Below are 18,333 nucleotides of genomic sequence, written 5' to 3'. Positions count from 1 at the left end.
ATTATTACCCAACTTGTCTGCTGTAAACATCCATTACAGTTTACAACTCTGACCTACTGTACCTGCCACGGCTGTCACAATAACTGTGACGAACCCTAACCCTCTGCAGTGATTATTAGCATCATTACAGGTGTACTCATTTTCAGTTTAACCTCGAAATAAAGAAGGTCTGGCTAATCTGGATAAACTGTTTGTTGACAACCTGTCTGATTGTTCTGTATATTTTAGCTGTCAGAACGTAACCAAACCTTAACCAGTGAGGTGTCAGATGCAGAAAGATTATATGGGAAACAGTCTGGCTCATCCGTCAGTTCTGTAGACTTGTTGTACACTGTCAACAGTGGCTTTGAATCACATCTGAACATAATCTTTTACAAACCTTCAAGAGAATAATATAAAATATAATTATACAGGTGCAACAGAACCAGACAAATTACCAAAGTAATTTATTGGATTTAAAGTGTTTTTCACACCGACAGTTTTCGTCTGAGCTTTGATTGTAGCAACTCACAGCAGCCGTAATACCAGGTTATTCAAGCTACAAAAAATGTACTTTCTGCCTACAAGTTAAACTACGAATAGAATCATAACTTTCCCTGGTTGTATCTTCAGGCAGAAATATGAACAAGACACATGAGGGAAAAAACCCGGACGTAATTTTGAAATATTACAGCTGGAGATGGAGTAAGAATATGAGCTGCTTACATTCAAGTTCTCTTAAATCTGTCTCCCACTCTGTCAGCCTCTCCACACACACTCATTATTTCCCATCCTTTCATAAACAGCAATAAAGACAACAAATTTGGACTATGTCAACTATGTTCATGAGAAGTTAGCAAGGCGAGAGAGCGAGAGAACGAGACGAGAGCATGGGAGAGAGGGAGGGAAACAAACCAATTACCAGACATTGATTTACTTCTAGGCTGCCTTATAGGCGGCTTAGCTTGCCGGTCAGGTTCCAGGTAATTCAGGGGATTGCATCCATCGCCATGTACTTCAGTTATCGCTGCAATCCCATCTCAGCCTCCATGAAAGAACGTGCTGAGACAGGAATATTAATAAGCAGCCGTGGCGCTCAAAGTCTGGGCCCGTAGGATCTAACATGATCCACAGTGACACCTCTTCCCTCTTTCTCAACTCCGAGGGGCCACCATTTCATGTTTCATATTCTCCTGGTGTGTGCGGCAAGTTGAATACAAAGAAACCTCATAGCATGTTCCTTTTATATCCTAGGTCTCAGATGTTTCTGGATGAAATGCTTTCAAACATGCCACAGCACACACTTCCTCTCAATGCACTTTTGATGAATGTGGCGCACACTCTAATCATTCATGTGAAGGACTTATTCTTGTTGGGCGTCTCTAATTGTCAAGACCTCATTCCCCCCTCTCTGTTTGACGGTTGAACGCTCCCGTTAGGAAAAAGCACTATTATACAGTTCTCGTCTTTGGTTTCAGACTGAGGCTGAAGGACGAGATCTGAAGGACAAGAGACAAAAGAGAGGCTCGGGCGTTCATTATGACTCCCCTCCACCCCAACTCAAACACATTCAAATGCACCCTCTCTTTCCTATTTTAGCTGTCCACTTTTTCATATTCAGTCTTAATCTTTGAGGTTCGTCCTCTCACCTTTTGAATTCCTTCCCCGCTTTTTTTTTTGTCTCTTCGCCACCCCCTCCTGTGACTCTTCAATCACAAGCGTTTGGCTGCAGGTGGGATCAAGCCACTGTGAGATGTATGAGCGTGGAGAAAAATGGATGGCTAATTCAATCAAGTCTATTATTCCTGAGGCAGCGCTGTGTTATCAGCAGCACTGCAAAGGCGTTTTGATGCATTGCCTTCATGCTCAGCCTCGCCCCCCTCCCCACTCCCACAGAAATCAAAGTTGTTGTGGTCCGGGAGGGGAGGAGACGAGCTTCACAGTCATCAGAGACCAGAGAGGGCTTGTTTCAGCGCCGTTTACATTCACCACAAGGAAGCTGCTGTCACAGCAGTGAGGAGTCGAGAGTCAGGTGTCAACATCATGGAGTGAATCATCAGTCTGTGTTTAGTTCGAAAAATCAGTTCAGTATGCAACATTAAACTGATGTTAAACACATAAACATAACTCTTTTAATACCACAATTGAACACACTGAGCCTTTTACATATCTGATTGTCACGATAATGCCACTTAGAGTAAGTAATATAAGTATTAATTGTAATGTGAAGTGGTCAAAATTGTATTTAACCAAAGCGTCTGCAACCGACATTGACAATGCTAGTCTGAACAACCAGCTGCCATACTCAGGTGACTATGTGGGATATCAGGCCAAAAACACACCTATTTGCTACAGGTAATCAATCAATCAAAGCAATTAAATATAGCAATAATTAACTCTAATGACAAACGATAACGATAAACACAAATACAACAACTTACATGCTTACAGGCAGATTGCTATAACACTCTGATACTGATTTCAATATTAAAGTTCATACATATACTTTAAAGCTACACTCAAAAATGTTATATGAACAATGATGTCAATTGTGGTGTCGAACCCACGGAGATTTATCACACGACTCTGCAGCTCCCATCAGCTCAATTAAGCGTTTTAGTGTCTTTCAGCTCATTCATTTGGTTTTAAGACTTTTTTCAGTCTCACTGCTCTGATAAACACACTGTACAATATCTGCTCAATATCAAACAGCAAACATACAAAGTTACCTAACATCTGGTGAACATATGGAGCATGTAGCAATTAAAGAGCCAGATATTTTACTCTGAAGGTGGTGGAAATCAAAATGGAGGTTAAAGGTGTGTAAATATTGAACTTAAATTTGCTCGTTCCAAATGACTGCTAACATTGCTCTGTTTTCTGATGGATGTGTGAATAGAAACCTTCACAATATAAAGATATATCCCTGGTATTTTTTGTTGCTCCCATCAGCCAACTCACCCTTCTCCAAAAAACAAAACAAAAAGAATAACTTTTATATTTAGAATATTTTTTACCCTGCACTCTACTGTATCACATAAATATTTTGTTGTGCTGCCATATTTCTATGGCAGCACCAGCACCTTTCCCTCATAAAAAAATTCATGCATCATTTTGTACCTGTTCCCAAAATTCAGGCAGACAGAGTATTTGGCAACTTTTGACACTTTGTGATCTCGCCTAGAAATAACAGCTTTTTTCCCCCATCGTTCAGGTGCAAAGCTGCCAACAGAGTGCACATGTATTGTGAATCCTCTGCTCACAATGTTCTCCATCTTTTTTTTTCTTCTTAAAAACAGGAAATCTGTTTCTGCTGTGCTGACTCATTCACTGTGTGAAAATATTCAGTGGTACAAAACGTGCGACTCAGTAATCAGTAAGAAGTCACACAGAAAGGCACAGGTTGGTCACCTGCTGTATGTCAAGTCTGGATTTGTCAAACAATGCTGCATCAGAAATCTGAAAAGAAATTGAACATAAGTAGAATCATCTCTACACATTTGCATCTATATGGATGAATCCACTGCAACGCTGATGTTATAACTTTTTCCTAAAACTGGTGTTGAAGAAATGATGTGTTGACGGATACAAATCCTTTATGAAGTCTGTAACACCTCCCCAGCATGTTGACAAGCTCATTATCTCTCAGTGCAGGTCAGCTTTTTCTCAACAACAGTAATACCCTGCATTGTATGCACAGTCTTTGCCTTGATAACTCATTTAGAGGTTTTACCTGAAATAAAATCTGGCTCAGAAACAGTCTTAAAAAGAAAAGAAAAGGCTCAATCACTCATGATGTATCCACTTGAAAAACTATGACCTTGAAGTGACTGTTTTCCTGTTGGCCTTGTGCTTGATAGCACGGCAAAAAAACAAAGACAAAAAGTGAGAAGTGATTAAAAGCTTACTAGAGACATTAAAACATGTTTCCCTTAATTACAAGGGTCAGGTGAGAAGACTCATATGACTCATATGTTTGTATGGCTCTGAAGCCAGGATGTGATTAGCCTCGATTAATATAAAGACTGGAATCAGACGGAAACAGCTAACCTGGCCCTGTCCATTGTGAAAAAATATGCCTACCATCATCTCTGGTTAAACTGACAGCATCACTAATTAAATTCCATGCCCAACCCGACCCGCTTTAAATAGAACTGACACACACCCTAGTTACTATCAGTCTACTACATTGGATAAAAAAAAATCTCTTGCTACACTACTTGCTAAACTCGCTCATAGATTAAAGCAGTAAGAAGAATGTTTATTTGTATATGAAGGTAACGTGAAGTATGTGTCCCAAACACACTTGTGCCCTGGTATTTGCTGCTGACTGTCCTCACGGCACTCAGCTGAAAAGTAAATATTTCAAATGCGTTTATTATGCTGTAAATTATAATCAATGAGTGTAGTTGCATCAGATAGTTGTTTGAAATTAGATCCACATAACCAATGCCTTCATCAGACCGTGACCTCCAACTCTCACTGGATCAGTTCGCCACCGAGTGTGAAGTGGCCGGGATGAGAATCAGCACCTCCAAATCCGAGTCCATGGTCCTCAGCCGGAAAAGGGTGGAGTGCACTCTCCGGGTCGGGGATGAGATCCTGCCCCAAGTGGAGGAGTTCAAGTACCTCGGGGTCTTGTTCACCAGTGAGGGAAGGATGGAGTATGAGATCAACAGGCAGATCGGTGCGCCGTCTGCAATAATGCGGACTCTGCACAGATCCGTCGTGGTGAAGAGAGAGCTGAGCCGAAAGGCAAAGCTCTCGATTTACCAGTCGATCTTTGTTCCTACCCTCACCTATGGTCATGAGCTTTGGGTAGTGAGCTTCCTCCGTAGGGTGGCTGGGCTCTCCCTTAGAGGTAGGGTGAGGACAGTGGCGTGCACAGACTTTTTGAAGGGCAGGGGCGAAAAGAAAAAAGAGGGCACATACAGCACGTTCTCGCCACTGAAGAGGGCAGTTTAGTGTGTTTTTGCCAAACAGGAGGGCACACTGCAGCACACATTTTGGCTCCGAAGAGGGCACTTTAGCACGTGTTTTGACTCGCAAGAGGGCAGTTTAGTGTATTTTGCCAACCAGGAAGGCACCTTAGCACACGTTTTGGCTCCGAAGAGGGCACCTTAGCACACATTTTGGCTCCCAAGAGGGCACTTTAGCGCGTGTTTTGGCTCCCAAGAGGGCAGTTTAGTGTATTTAGTCAAACAGGAGGGCACCATAGCACACATTTTGGCTCCCAAGAGGGCACTCTAGCACGTGTTTTGACTCGCAAGAGGGCAGTTTAGTGTATTTTGCCAACCAAGAAGGCACCTTAGCACACGTTTTGGCTCCGAAGAGGGCACCTTAGCACACATTTTGGCTCCCAAGAGGGCACTTTAGCACGTGTTTTGACTCGCAAGAGGGCAGTTTAGTGTATTTTGCCAACCAGGAAGGCACCTTAGCACACGTTTTGGCTCCGAAGAGGGCACCTTAGCACACATTTTGGCTCCCAGGAGGGCACTTTAGCACGTGTTTTGACTCGCAAGAGGGCAGTTTAGTGTATTTTGCCAACCAGGAAGGCACCTTAGCACACGTTTTGGCTCCGAAGAGGGCAGCTTAGCACACGTTTTGGCTCTCAAGAGGGCACCTTAGCACGTGTTTTGGCTCCCAAGAGGGCACTTTAGTGCGCGTTTTTCAACAATTGGGCCACTGGGTGAGAAGCTCAGTTATCCGGAGGAAGCTCGGAGTAGACCTGCTGCTCCGCCGCGTCGAGAGGAGCCAGATGAGGTGGCTCGGGCATCTAGTCAGGATGCCACCCTGGTGAGGCGTTCAGGGCACGTCCCACCGGTAGAAGACCCCCGGGAAGACCCAGGACACGCTGGAGGGACTATGTCTCTTGGTTGGCCTGGGAACACCTCGGGATCACCCGGGAAGAGCTGGACGAAGTGGCTGGGGAGAGGGCTTCCCTGCTTAGGCTCCTGCCCCCGCGACCCGACCCCGGATAGGCGAAGCGGCAAGAAGACGGACGGATGGATAACCAAGGCCATGTTAGGCCATGTGTGAATGAGATGGTGTGTAAATGAGAATTGTTAATGTTGTTGCTGTGGGATGAATTAGTTAGATAGGTGGGTTTTTTATTAGCATGGTAATGCTAGCAGGTAGGTAAGAAAGTGAAGCAGCAATATGTGTATGTTTATTTGTACATTAATTGAAATATATACATATATAGGCATGAAAGGATTAATTAGAAGGTATGAGTACCTGTAGCCTCAGATGGCTCCGATGACCTCTGCTGTCTCATTCCCTGAACCTTTGAGGGGATGGAGGGGGTTGAAGAAAGGTGAACGCATAGAAGGACAAACGGAAGGACAGGTGGAAGGACAGACGGAACCAACATCCCGCTCTCCAATTATATTAGTAGGATGATTGAAAAACGCTTTTATCAACTTGAATTGTGGGCATATTGTTGTGGATGTGTTACTCAAAATATATTTTTTTATGTTTGCAAAAATTACGTTTTAAAAATAGCTTAAGCGTTGCAGTTGTGTCTGACCCAACCCGTACCTCTCACCTGTCAGGTACGGTACCCTAACCCATGCAGGACTTTGCTGTGTGAACAGATTTGTAAACTGTATGGATGGATTACTAAACCATGTCCTTGGATCCACAATGCCTTGCATGGACTATGTTGACCACATTCACCCACTAAGTTTAATTAGATCTAGATTTAATGGCTGATTGCTGGTTGGCTGCTCATCTCAATGTTGGTTTTAGGGTAAAAAGCACCATAAATGCTAAATTCCACATAAAAGCTGTGAAACTCTAAAAACACAAAGCTTAACTAATTTCATTGTGGTTAAATCTACTGTTAAATCTAGATAAAATTGAGTTGAATTGAACTGAATACTGGGTGGATGTGGTCCCTCCAGCCCATTCACATGGATTGTGATCTAAGGACACGGTTTAGAAGTCTGTGTGCACGTTTACAAATCTGTTCACATGGATTATACATAGTTTTGCTTTCTACCGTGTGCCCCAGGGAGTCTTCATAATTTCCTATTCATTTAAATAAAAATAGTTAAAAAACACAAATTTTATTGTAATCAATTCCTTGTGCATGGTGGAACAGCACATTTCACCAGCAGCAGCAAATGAAAATGACAAGCTTGGATAGCAGTATGTAAATGACAGCAGTATCAAGACAGTTGGGAATAAATTGACAGGAGTGAGCAATGTGAAAGGAGAGACAGTATAAGTGGGAGTAAATAGATTTGGACAGGGTGAGAACTGAGACCAAAGACAGATATAGACTGAGGCAGAAAAAAATGCTGGCAGTGAGTGAAATATAGGCTGATAGCTGAGTAAGGACAGATAGAAAATCAAAAGAACAAAAAAACTGAGATGGAATGAACGTAAGGGCGACGTGCAAGTTCATGAAGGACATGAAAGAGGAGAATGATGAAAGAGTGAGTGAGGCAGGGAAAGGCAGAAAAGAGACAGAAGAGGGGAGGGAGGGAGAGAGAGAGAGAGAGAGAGAGAGCGCTAAATAGAATCTCAACATAAGACAGGCTATGTGAGAAAATCATTTACCCCCATGTCCAAGCTGTGTTTCATTTAGGCCATTAATCACAGTTATAATAGAGAGCTGAGCCCTGTGCTCCAACACACTCACTCTCTCTCGACATCACACACACACTAACACGCTGTATGTTCAGTACTAAGCAGCAACCCTAATGGCCTCCTGGGAGAGAACTAAACATTATTAAGAGCAAAGTTAATTTTACAAAACTAACTGGTTGCCAAAAAGCATCCTTGTCCCCCCTTGTGTGTGTGTGAATCAGGGCATGAGATAAGGGGAAGTGTACAGATGGATTTTCGTCTGGTTTTGGAGGAAAAATAACCGCTGCAGGGCTACTTCATTTTATTCAGAGAGTGTGTGTGAAACACAGCTGTTGATTTCATGATTGGCTTTGAAAGTTTGGATTGTACATAGTAGGAAAATATCCCTGCTAAGATTTCTCTGTACAATTCTGCTCACTTTTTGTCAAAGAAAATTGACAACTGATGTTTATATTTTCCCATTTTTTTCAAAGAGGATGAAACTGTTGATTGGGCATAATTGTGGAAAATACAGCTTGAGCTTCAAGCCTCTGTGTAGGCATTTTAGTGCGTTCACACTGAGAAGTATGCAAAAATGTAGTGCACTGTAGTGTGGAACTATGGACGCTTCTCGCCCTCAACGGTCACTATCTTGGCTACGTAGCAGAGGGGGAGGGACCACTTTTTAAACTGGAAATGCCAGCCAAGAATGTTGTTACTACTGTGAACATCGCCATGTTATAAAAATGTAAATTATATATGTATTTTTTGCACTAAGCACCACTATACTATTGTCACATATAAGCCATCGGTAGGTTTATTGGCCTAGTTTAGCAGTGTAATGATTTCGTACCTCAAATGATATTGTGTATTCTAACACTAGCTTGCTAATCGTCATCTCATAAGGGGGCAACAGCTGTGTTTGATTTGATATAACATTAACCTGTCAAAAATTGAGCACTACACAACAATGTACAGAGTGTACATAGTGTACTAAGAGAAGTGTACTAACAGAAATATGTGATTTGAGACACAGCACCAGTGTTGTTAGCAGATGCGCTAACATCTGCAGTGTGCTACTGACTGGAGAACCCCATACTCTGTACCAGGGATGTCAAACATACAGCCTGCGGGGCCAAGTTGTCCAATCCAAATAACTTTGCAAAGTAGTAGAAATTGCAGAAGAATAATTCAAATGTTTCAATAAAACACGTTCTCTGCTATTCTCACTTAATTTCACTTGTCATTCACAGTCAAGGCTTCTGATCTGCCCTTGGACATCCAACTTGAGATAATTGACTTGCAATGAGATTCAGATTTGTTGAGCATGGACACATTTTTTATTTTTTTTTATTTTTTAGATTTCGGCATAGATGCCTTTATTCAACAGTAGACAGACAGGAAACATGGGAGAGAGAGGGGGGTGTGACATGCAGCAAAGGACCTCCGGCCGGGATTCGAACTGGGGTCAGCTGCGTATATGGCATGGGCTCACACATTTTTATCAATATCTCTTATCAGGGTAACCCCAAATTGACAACCCTAACCCTAACCCTAACCTTTTTTGGGATGACTTATCTTTTCTGAACAAGCTTTTCTTGTGATGAGCATCAATAAAACAAAACTGTGTTCCGGGCTCACACACAAGAACTTGAATGACATTCTGAAAGCAGCAACTGCTCAAGATTTGACACCTAATATTGAGGCACTTGTGAAAGGCTAAGAGGTGCCAGTAATCAGGAGCAAGTTAAACTGTGAGGAGTCTACTTCATGTAAAATGCTGCTTCAGAGGTTTTCCCACCCTGACTAGAATACAGTTCTCTGAAAAAAGCAATGAATACATATAATGGTCATATTGAAATCATTCATGTACTGAATATTGTGCAAAATGTTGTCAGTCAGTAGCTTCTGTGCAAAATAATCTATAAAAGACTGAGACATTACATTGTTGAAATTGTACAAATTTTCCTTAAGACATCTCAAGCTGCTCATCTGTTTTGTGAATATATTAGTTATAGTATATACATAGTTATAGCATATATAGGATATTATACAATACTTTTACTGGTCTGGCCCACTTGAGATCAAATTGGTCTGTATGTGGCCTTTAACTAAAATGAGTTTGATCGAGTTTTATTTGATTTTGTATGATTTCAGAGTATGGCATTGTTTTGTTCTTAACTGCAATGATAAAGGGTTTTGAATTTGCTTCTGCCCTGATTTGCACCTCTGACTGTCTTCTTCTGCATACAGCGACAAAGGCTCATGGGTACAACATCTCTGGCTACATCTCTGACATCTTTTATTTTATTTTAGATTTTGATTATAGATCTATATAGATTTTATTACATTTTTATCATTCTTATTTTCTATGGCATGTTTTGGACTTAAATCACTCTTTGTAGTTGTTCTTTGTTTTTGTCCTTGGTCTACACTTGTTCTGTCTTATCATCGGCTTGTCAATCAACTGTGAAGCACTTTGAACTGCATTAACCTGTATGAAAGGTGCTGTATAAATACATTTGATTGATTGATTGATCTCTGATGTGAGTATCTCTCAGGAGTGAAGACCTTAGTTTTCCCCCAACTAACAATATTGACCCATTTAAACTCAAAGTTGATTTATTCATGTTTTTTTGGACAGCTGCATCTCAAACACTTTTTCTCTTCTTGGGCAGTTGTGTTCTGTCTAGCCATATTGTTAGTAGGCACTTAGGAAAGAGATCATCACTCGAGCAGCTGATAAAGGTCAGTGGTATAAACCTCTAAAGTCAAACTCTACTGACAAATTTAAGAATCAAATTTGTGAGTATATTGGCTCTGCTTTCAAAACGGGTTGGATCACAGAAAAAGAAAAAGTCTTCCTGGTTGTTGAATCCTCTATATGTTTTGTCTTTTATGGCCTGCCCAAAGTTCATAAATTACTATATCCCACCTTATGCTTGGCTGTGACAAGTATCGGTAGTCTCACTGAGCCTCTGTCACAATTTGTTGACTTCTTTGCTGAGAGATTTGTTTCAAGCCTCCGTTCATTTCTTGGGGACACTGTTTACATACTAAATATTATTAAAAGAGTTCAAATATGGAGACGCTGATATGCTGGTAACTTTTGATGTGCAGAGAGAGAGAGCGATAACTCATGAAATAGGCCTTGATGCTGTCACCCATTACCTCAACAAACATCCAGATGGGATTTTGCCTTCTAATGAATTCCTACTTTCACTGTCAGAAATGATTCTCAACACGAACTTCTTTGAGTATTTAGATTCCTATTACCTGTACTCCTGTGGCACAGCTATTGGCAGTACTTTTGCCCCATCCTATGCCTGTCTTGTTATGGGTCTACGAGAAGAGAAATCCATCCAAAACACATTTTTGTCCAAGACTGTATTGTAGAAAAGATACATTAATGATATTGTAGTATCATATGGACAGGTGATAGAAGACAGCTTTCTGAAATACATTAATTCCACAACTCTTTATCTTTCTTTCACTATTAAACACACAACACACAAAAACCTTCCTGAACTAATTTCAAGAATTTTTCTTCATCTAAACCATCAACCTGACTCTATGGCCTGTCCCAACTAGATCCAAATAAAACTGACTTGACTTGACACTTTAAGAGAAACAAAAGTACTATTGAGACTACAATTTATTGTGGACTCTTAAGAAGAAACACTCATCTAAAGGCTCAGAATAACCATCCAAAACGGCAATTTGCAATATTTCTATTCATTCCTTTTTGAGATTGCACAGAAACTGCAGTACTGTTACAGGTTTCTGGTCTAAAGCAGTCAAAATGAATGATGAGTGTTTCCAACATAGGGGTTACTCTACATCATATATCTCTTTGGCCTATCAGAGGGTCCTACTTACAGAGATGGAGTCTGTTAGTTAAGAAAATTAGAGCTGCTACTATTTCCCCACGGATTACTTTCTCAGATGAGGACTCTCCTCTGGCAGGCAGGGTCAAAAATATTATTCTTGCTGATTGGAATGTCCTCAAGAGTGACCCATCGTTAAAAAATATCAGCTCTGTGCCTCTCCTGATCATGTTTAAACGTTGCCGCAATCTAAGAGACAAACTGGTTCATTCTGATTCTAAAAAACATCCAATACTGTATCCTGGCTGCCTTATCAACCTACAGGACTTTTTTGTTGTGGCCACTATGGAAAATGTTCTAACTCAGAGGACACCGAGTACTTTACACATCCTGGTAGTGCTGGAAAATACCGGAATCCTTCATAAATTTCAGAAGCATACTTGTTGTCTACATGCTGAAATGTATCGGTGATCTGGTTTATGTTGGACAAAACAAAAAGACCTTGAAATATGTACATACAATATGCAATACATACACAAAACATGGACTATGCAATTGTTCGACCTTGTGCACTGGCTAACCACAGCTCCACAGCATCATTAAAGTTCTAGGAAAATAAAGAAATGTACTCTCTCCTATAGATGGTAACATTCAGGAACTGAATTCATCATGTTTCTTTTAAGATGTCATACTTCATGGATATTTGTTTCTGTACTATTTGTACTTTTATCTTTTTAACTTGGAAAGGTTTGTGTTCTTTCGTTCTCTTGTTTCTGACACAGTGTTAGCCCTTTGGCATAAATAAAGAACCTAATTTGTCATGTTTACTCTCATTTGTCACTTTTGACAGATATTTGTACTTGTACTTTTTGTTCTTTTATTCCCTTTAACTTGTATGGCACTTGGACACTGACTATGGCAGTTCCCATCCTTGGGTTGATTATCCAATAGATTAGAAACCCTGTTCAATCAATTATCTAATGACAACTGTACACCTTGCGTGGTTTGATTACATATGTTGTTTGCCTCATGTCTTTGTCCACTTTGACACTGAGGAAGACACAGTGCTGTCAAACATTAATGTGTTTGTACAATTAAAGGCTGTTAATTAATCAGTGTGCTCGGGTCCCTCATGGGTATTGTAATAATAAATGTAAATATAATTACATAACTTGAACCTACAGGATTGTTACATTCTCCAGAAGAGTCCTATGTTTCTTTGTTAAAGTTGTTCCAATAAAAAATGTTTTTCCTCTCGTTCCTTCAGTTGGATGTTTCAGCTTCACAGTGCAGAATGATGTATGAGTAGAGTTTGTTTTCACATTCATCTGCTGAAAGTGGAAGGTTTCTCTGTGCTCATCGAAAATCAGATTTTAAGGGGCAGACCTACGAGCGTGATTTGTGACTCTGGTCCAATATTTAACTTACACAAGTTAGTTGTGGAAACTTGAAGCCTCCAGTGCACAAACACTGAGAATGAAATTTACAGTGAAGTAGGAGACATCTTGTGTCCAGCTGTTAAACTTCTGAGATGAAATATATTTGCATATTTATAGATTCTGGAATTTTTAATGATGGGGAACTAATAGATGCATTTGAAATAAATAAATAATACTACAAATAGTTCAATGAGCCACCTCTCAGGTTCTCAAGGACTGCACCCTGCTAGGAATTATACTTTTCTGGTGGAGAAAAAACATGTCAGACACACTTTCTTGTTCCAAGCAGTATTTTTATTTCAGTTTTCCAAGTGGAGGTTCCAAGTGGAGTCTACAACACAAAGCAATCAGACAGTACACATACAAATAAATAATGCAGTCAATAAAGTAAAACTGTACATATGATTGAATAAATGAAATGGGAATACAGAATTAGGAAACTCACTTGTGAAACCATATTTCCATTGGTATTATCTATCTCTTTTTCACGTGTTTGTCATTTAGCTGCTTCAGTTTCAGTTTCTGGCCTGTGTTTATTGAGACACTTGAAATGAACAGAGCCATCGTTAATGTTATCAGTAAGTCAGAATGTCTGCTGTGAAAAAGACCTACTGAAGTGATATTTGTCTGTTCAGTGTTTCCATTTCCTGTCCACCAGTTGCACCAATTAAACTATAATAATAGTCAGTACCAAGAAATCACATCCACTGGAGAACACCAACATGGAGGGAGCTATCTCCTTCTATTGAAACATAAATAATATTTCAATTTCTTCTTTTTGGTAATTACTAGTGTGAACATTTAGATAAATATTCACCATCACTTAGAGACTTATTATTATTATTATTGTTATATATTTAAAGTAAATGTATGGCAGTGGATCCTCCTGAATATACTATATGTAATATATAATATAATATCTGTCATGTCCTTTTGTCTTATGTACATTTTTATTGAATCATGTATTTCTGCTTAAAGCCCAAGACACATTTCCACAGTGGATTGGACAGTTTAATAAAGTAATAAACTTCAATACATTCAATTTTATTATATTCTATAAAAATACGTACATATGTCAAAATAAACAGCTAACATAGCAGTGACTACTAAGCAAAAATAATCACATCTAAAAATGTTTAATAATATTAATAATAAATAATATCAGTAATAATTTATAATTTCAGTCTGGCTTCAATGGGCTGACTAATCATCATCATGACAAAAAAGTTAGTAGGGCCATTGTTTTTCTCATGAATGCGAAGGATTTCTTGGGCTGTGAGGCAAAATAAAAGTACTGCCCTTAAGAAATGCCTGAAGTCTGTCCTCGTCTGATGATGTCACCCCCCCCCCCCCCCCCACCCCCTCCCAGAACTCCTTCATCAGCAAGGTCAGGAGGCTCTCAGCGTGGGGGCTCCACTGTGGCAGCGCTAATGCAGTCAGCTGGAGATAATAGGGAGTTTTTTGGGGAAGTGGACCTTCGGCGCGAACCCTTGAGAGGAGGTAGAAGAGCTGACTAAATTATTCATCGGCCGTCACTGATCCCAATCAAAAATAAATAAATAAAGAAATGCACGACGAGTCCCATGCAAATGAAGACGAATGCCCACCCCACCCCTCCATTTAAGGCGTTGGATTCTGCTAAGGCCCCGGAGTGAGACGCGTGAACAAATCAAAGAATGCTCACACGCCCACCGCCTTAGGAGCTCCTTTAAACAGATATCAAAGCAGAAAATCTGTCATTTTCACTCTTTCATCGCTCTGTTTCACCGTATGTTATCCCACATTGTGTATAAGAGCTAAAACAGACAACCTCTCTGTGATGAGACATTATCTCTCTGCCAAAATGTGTGGGTGTGCTTCGCATCCTCATATACAGTACAGTGAGAGGCATCTTCAGGATTTCACCAGGAGCACACACGCACGCGCACACACACACACACACACACACACACACACACACACACACACACACACACACACAATAGTGAACAATTGTGGGCTCAGGAGCACATGTGTATACACAAACATTTAGTGTGTTGGGTTTGTTTCATTGAAACTGCCTACTTTCTGTCCAGTGTAGGCTGCATTAATAATTCATCAATTTTCTGTATTTTGAGTGGCCTTTATATATTTATATCGTGTATACCAGCATGATGTTAGGGAGTAAAAAGTTTGTGGCCCATTTTCGTGCTGCAAAAAGGCCACCAAGTGCTTTTCCTTCCTCAGACGTTATTGTTTGACAGCCTTCTTTGAAAAGGGGTTTTGTTGTTATCCATTAGTCTAGTTTGTACCCTGCAGCTTTTACAGTGAAATCCCCTCAGTACCCCTGCTGTGGTGCACATAACCCACATCCATGCACAGAAGTAGGCATATATACGTACACCCCCGTGCCCAGCCCATCCCTTCCCCCCTCCCAAGCTCACAGACACACTCAGTGGGGGGAAATAGGTGGGAGGTCAGGCTCAGAAAAAAGGATGCAAGCCAATGTTAGTTACTATGGCAGCCAGTCAGACCCTGTTTTTCCTGAAAGTACAGCTTAGAGGGTGGCATCACTGTCAGTAAATAGATTTCTTCAACAGAACAGCATTTTACCAGAGCGTGTCGGTAGCTTATCAGATCCACATAACTAACACTGAATGATCAAATGTGTTGCACAAAAAAAAAAAAAAAAAAAAAAAAATCAAATGGTTTGCAGCCTACACAGTGTCAGCAGATTGCACAGTTGTTATTTCTATCTTGGTGAGGCCACCTGGTAAGTGGTGAAATATGGGACAGGTCATCCAGTGAGCTAGCACTCGCCTGGGGGTTTGCAAGTAATGCACAGTACACACTTCATTGCTTTATCCAAACTGACAGTCTGTCTGCTAGTCTGATCATTTAAGCAGGCCTTCAAGATTCAACATAACTATTTCATCTATGATCTGCTTTTTGCTTCGAGGGTTGGTTGAGTCACATTACAAAAATACTAGCTTGTCACTTAAACCATGCAAGTAGTCTTAGATCTATATAGCCAGATTTTGAGGTAAAACACTATTTCCTCAATAGAAAGTAGAGAGAAAGAAAAATGTTAACTGCGTGGTACTATTCATGATTTTGTATATATTGAGGAGGTATCCCAAAGCCAAAATGGTGAAATACAGGTAGAGGCAATTTAAAGTTTTTTTTATACATTTTGGGTGAACTGGCACTTTAGGGTTTAATATCTTCATTTTAGCTTCATACATATATAGACAAGAGGTTGCGAACTTGCGACATGAATTGTTGCTATATAACTTGCCTGTGTACTTTGTGTGTAGGCTGCCTATTCACTAGGGGACATATGAGGGCTGAATCCTCTGAGGCAGCACAGGCACCAATTCTGTGAACACCCACATGAATATCATCACAAATAATGTTGTCTTATGAAGAAAAATGTCAAATGTCAGTTCACTGTGAGTTAAACCGTCTGTCAGTCCCTATATTTAACTTTCTTGGCGTCACCAATAGGCAATAGGTTTCGTACAGTTGAACCGTTGGACAGCCTGTCTATAAATAACTAAACTTTAAGAAAATATACAGTTTTCAATAAAAATGGACACTGGTAGAAGCTGTAGTGACTTCAGATGACCAGTCATCAGCAACCCCGGCAATTGGCTTGGGCATATAATATCAGTCCAAGCATGTGTACATGTGGGCTTGTGTGTGTTTGTATACCTATCTGCATTTATGTTTGGTGAAACTTCATTTTATTTGGTCAGTGGTTGTTCAACATAGTGTAAAATATGAATGCAATGGTCTATGTGTCCTTTCTAGGCCTTTATACTTATTGTGGTCCATCTCACTTTTAACTTTTTTTAAAGCATATGTTGGTAATTATGTGAATGTGAACTGTATATGTGAACATGTTTTAATGAGTGTGTGTGTATGATAAATCTTTCTATGTATATATCTTGAGTTCCGTTTTTAGGCATCTATTCGTGCTGATATCAGAATGTCTTCATGTAGAATTCTGTGCCTTTTTTTTCTTATAAAGTAATATAACCAAGTTGGGATCATGGCAGCAAAATCAGCCGTACCACTATGGTACATCAGAACATCATTGCCATTGTTGTTGTTGCTGTTCAACGTCTATTACTGACTTTACTTTACATTCTGACCACCCACACCACCACCCCAACCATTCATGCCCTTAATTACATTTTGAAGATGTTTATTCTTAAAAAGAAAAGAACAACCAACCCTCCAAAGCAGGACACCCGAAATAACAATCATGCCTCTATCAGCACTCTTAAGATTTTGGAAAAAAAGAAGCTGATGTAAACTTGGACATTAATTGGACCAGTAAATCAAACTTAAATGAATGAAACAGCTCAGACCATGGCTTGCAATATGGATATTAGGGCTGTGTTAGCTCTGAGTGTGTTTGGAACGGTTTATTCAGCCTCTGCAGTGTCTGTTTACTCTTTCAGTTTGGGTCTGTTCTGGCCAGGTGAGAACAACATAAACACCATTGAAGGTTTTCTGGGCAAGCAGCCCAGAAAAGTTCATCATGCCCTGCTAAAAAAAAACAAAAAAACGAAAACTAGGGATTGGAATCAGATTTGTCTTGATTTTCCCATCACATCTCAGGTTATAGGTTAGCTCAAATCTGATATATAAATAAACTAATAGCTGCCTCTGTATTCATATGACATTTGCTTCTAAGCCCTGGAGCTCTACCTTAAACAAACCAGATCAAAAAATACAATAAAATGAAATAAACCTTTCCTCGGTTATTAAAGACCAAAGAAAACCACCGTTAGGCTTGATCACACCCTACATGTTCATGGTGTTTCTGTTGCAAATGAAGCCCTACTACAAGCCAGTTTTTAGTTAGTGCTCTTCACAAGACAACATTTGACATTGTCTAAGAACAAAAGTATATTTCTTGGAGACCAGTAGTCTACTTTAACCGAAGCACTTATCTGTAAGCTTTGTTCCAGGTTGGAATGACTCAGAAACAACCACAAAGGCCCCGGAGACACACTACAAACTCAGACCCACAAAGAAAAGGGTCTTTAAAGTGGCTGTGCTGCACTTCCATCCTGCTCTAAGCTGTTAGAGGCTTCCCTATGAGTCACCTGAACACTTCTATTTATCACTGTCTCAGTGTTGCAGCAAAGTCATTCCTCAGCTGGGACAGGAGGATATGTGAGAAATGTTTTTTGAGACTTGGGAAAGCAGTCAGCTGCCGCCTAACCTTACCCGGTCCATGTGATGTTTGTGATATTTGTCTCTCTTCAGTGTCAACACGCCACTCATCCTCACATGATGCAAACAGGAGAACATCGGCAGTGGAATTCAACACATTATATTGGCACGGCTTTAACTACACTCACAGAGCGGCTGTAGGGATGGCAATGTCAGTTCTCCTGTGTGTAAATGTTGATCCACCACTTTGAAATATCCCCATGAGAATAAAAGAATAAACACACAATTGTATATATATATAAAAAGTGAATTCCAATCATTTTAGCAATTAATCCCCTGGAGTT

The sequence above is a fragment of the Scomber japonicus genome, chromosome 20 (assembly GCF_027409825.1).
Source record: "Scomber japonicus isolate fScoJap1 chromosome 20, fScoJap1.pri, whole genome shotgun sequence".
In the NCBI taxonomy this organism is placed as follows: domain Eukaryota; kingdom Metazoa; phylum Chordata; class Actinopteri; order Scombriformes; family Scombridae; genus Scomber; species Scomber japonicus.
Note: the sequence above shows the minus strand (reverse complement) of the source record.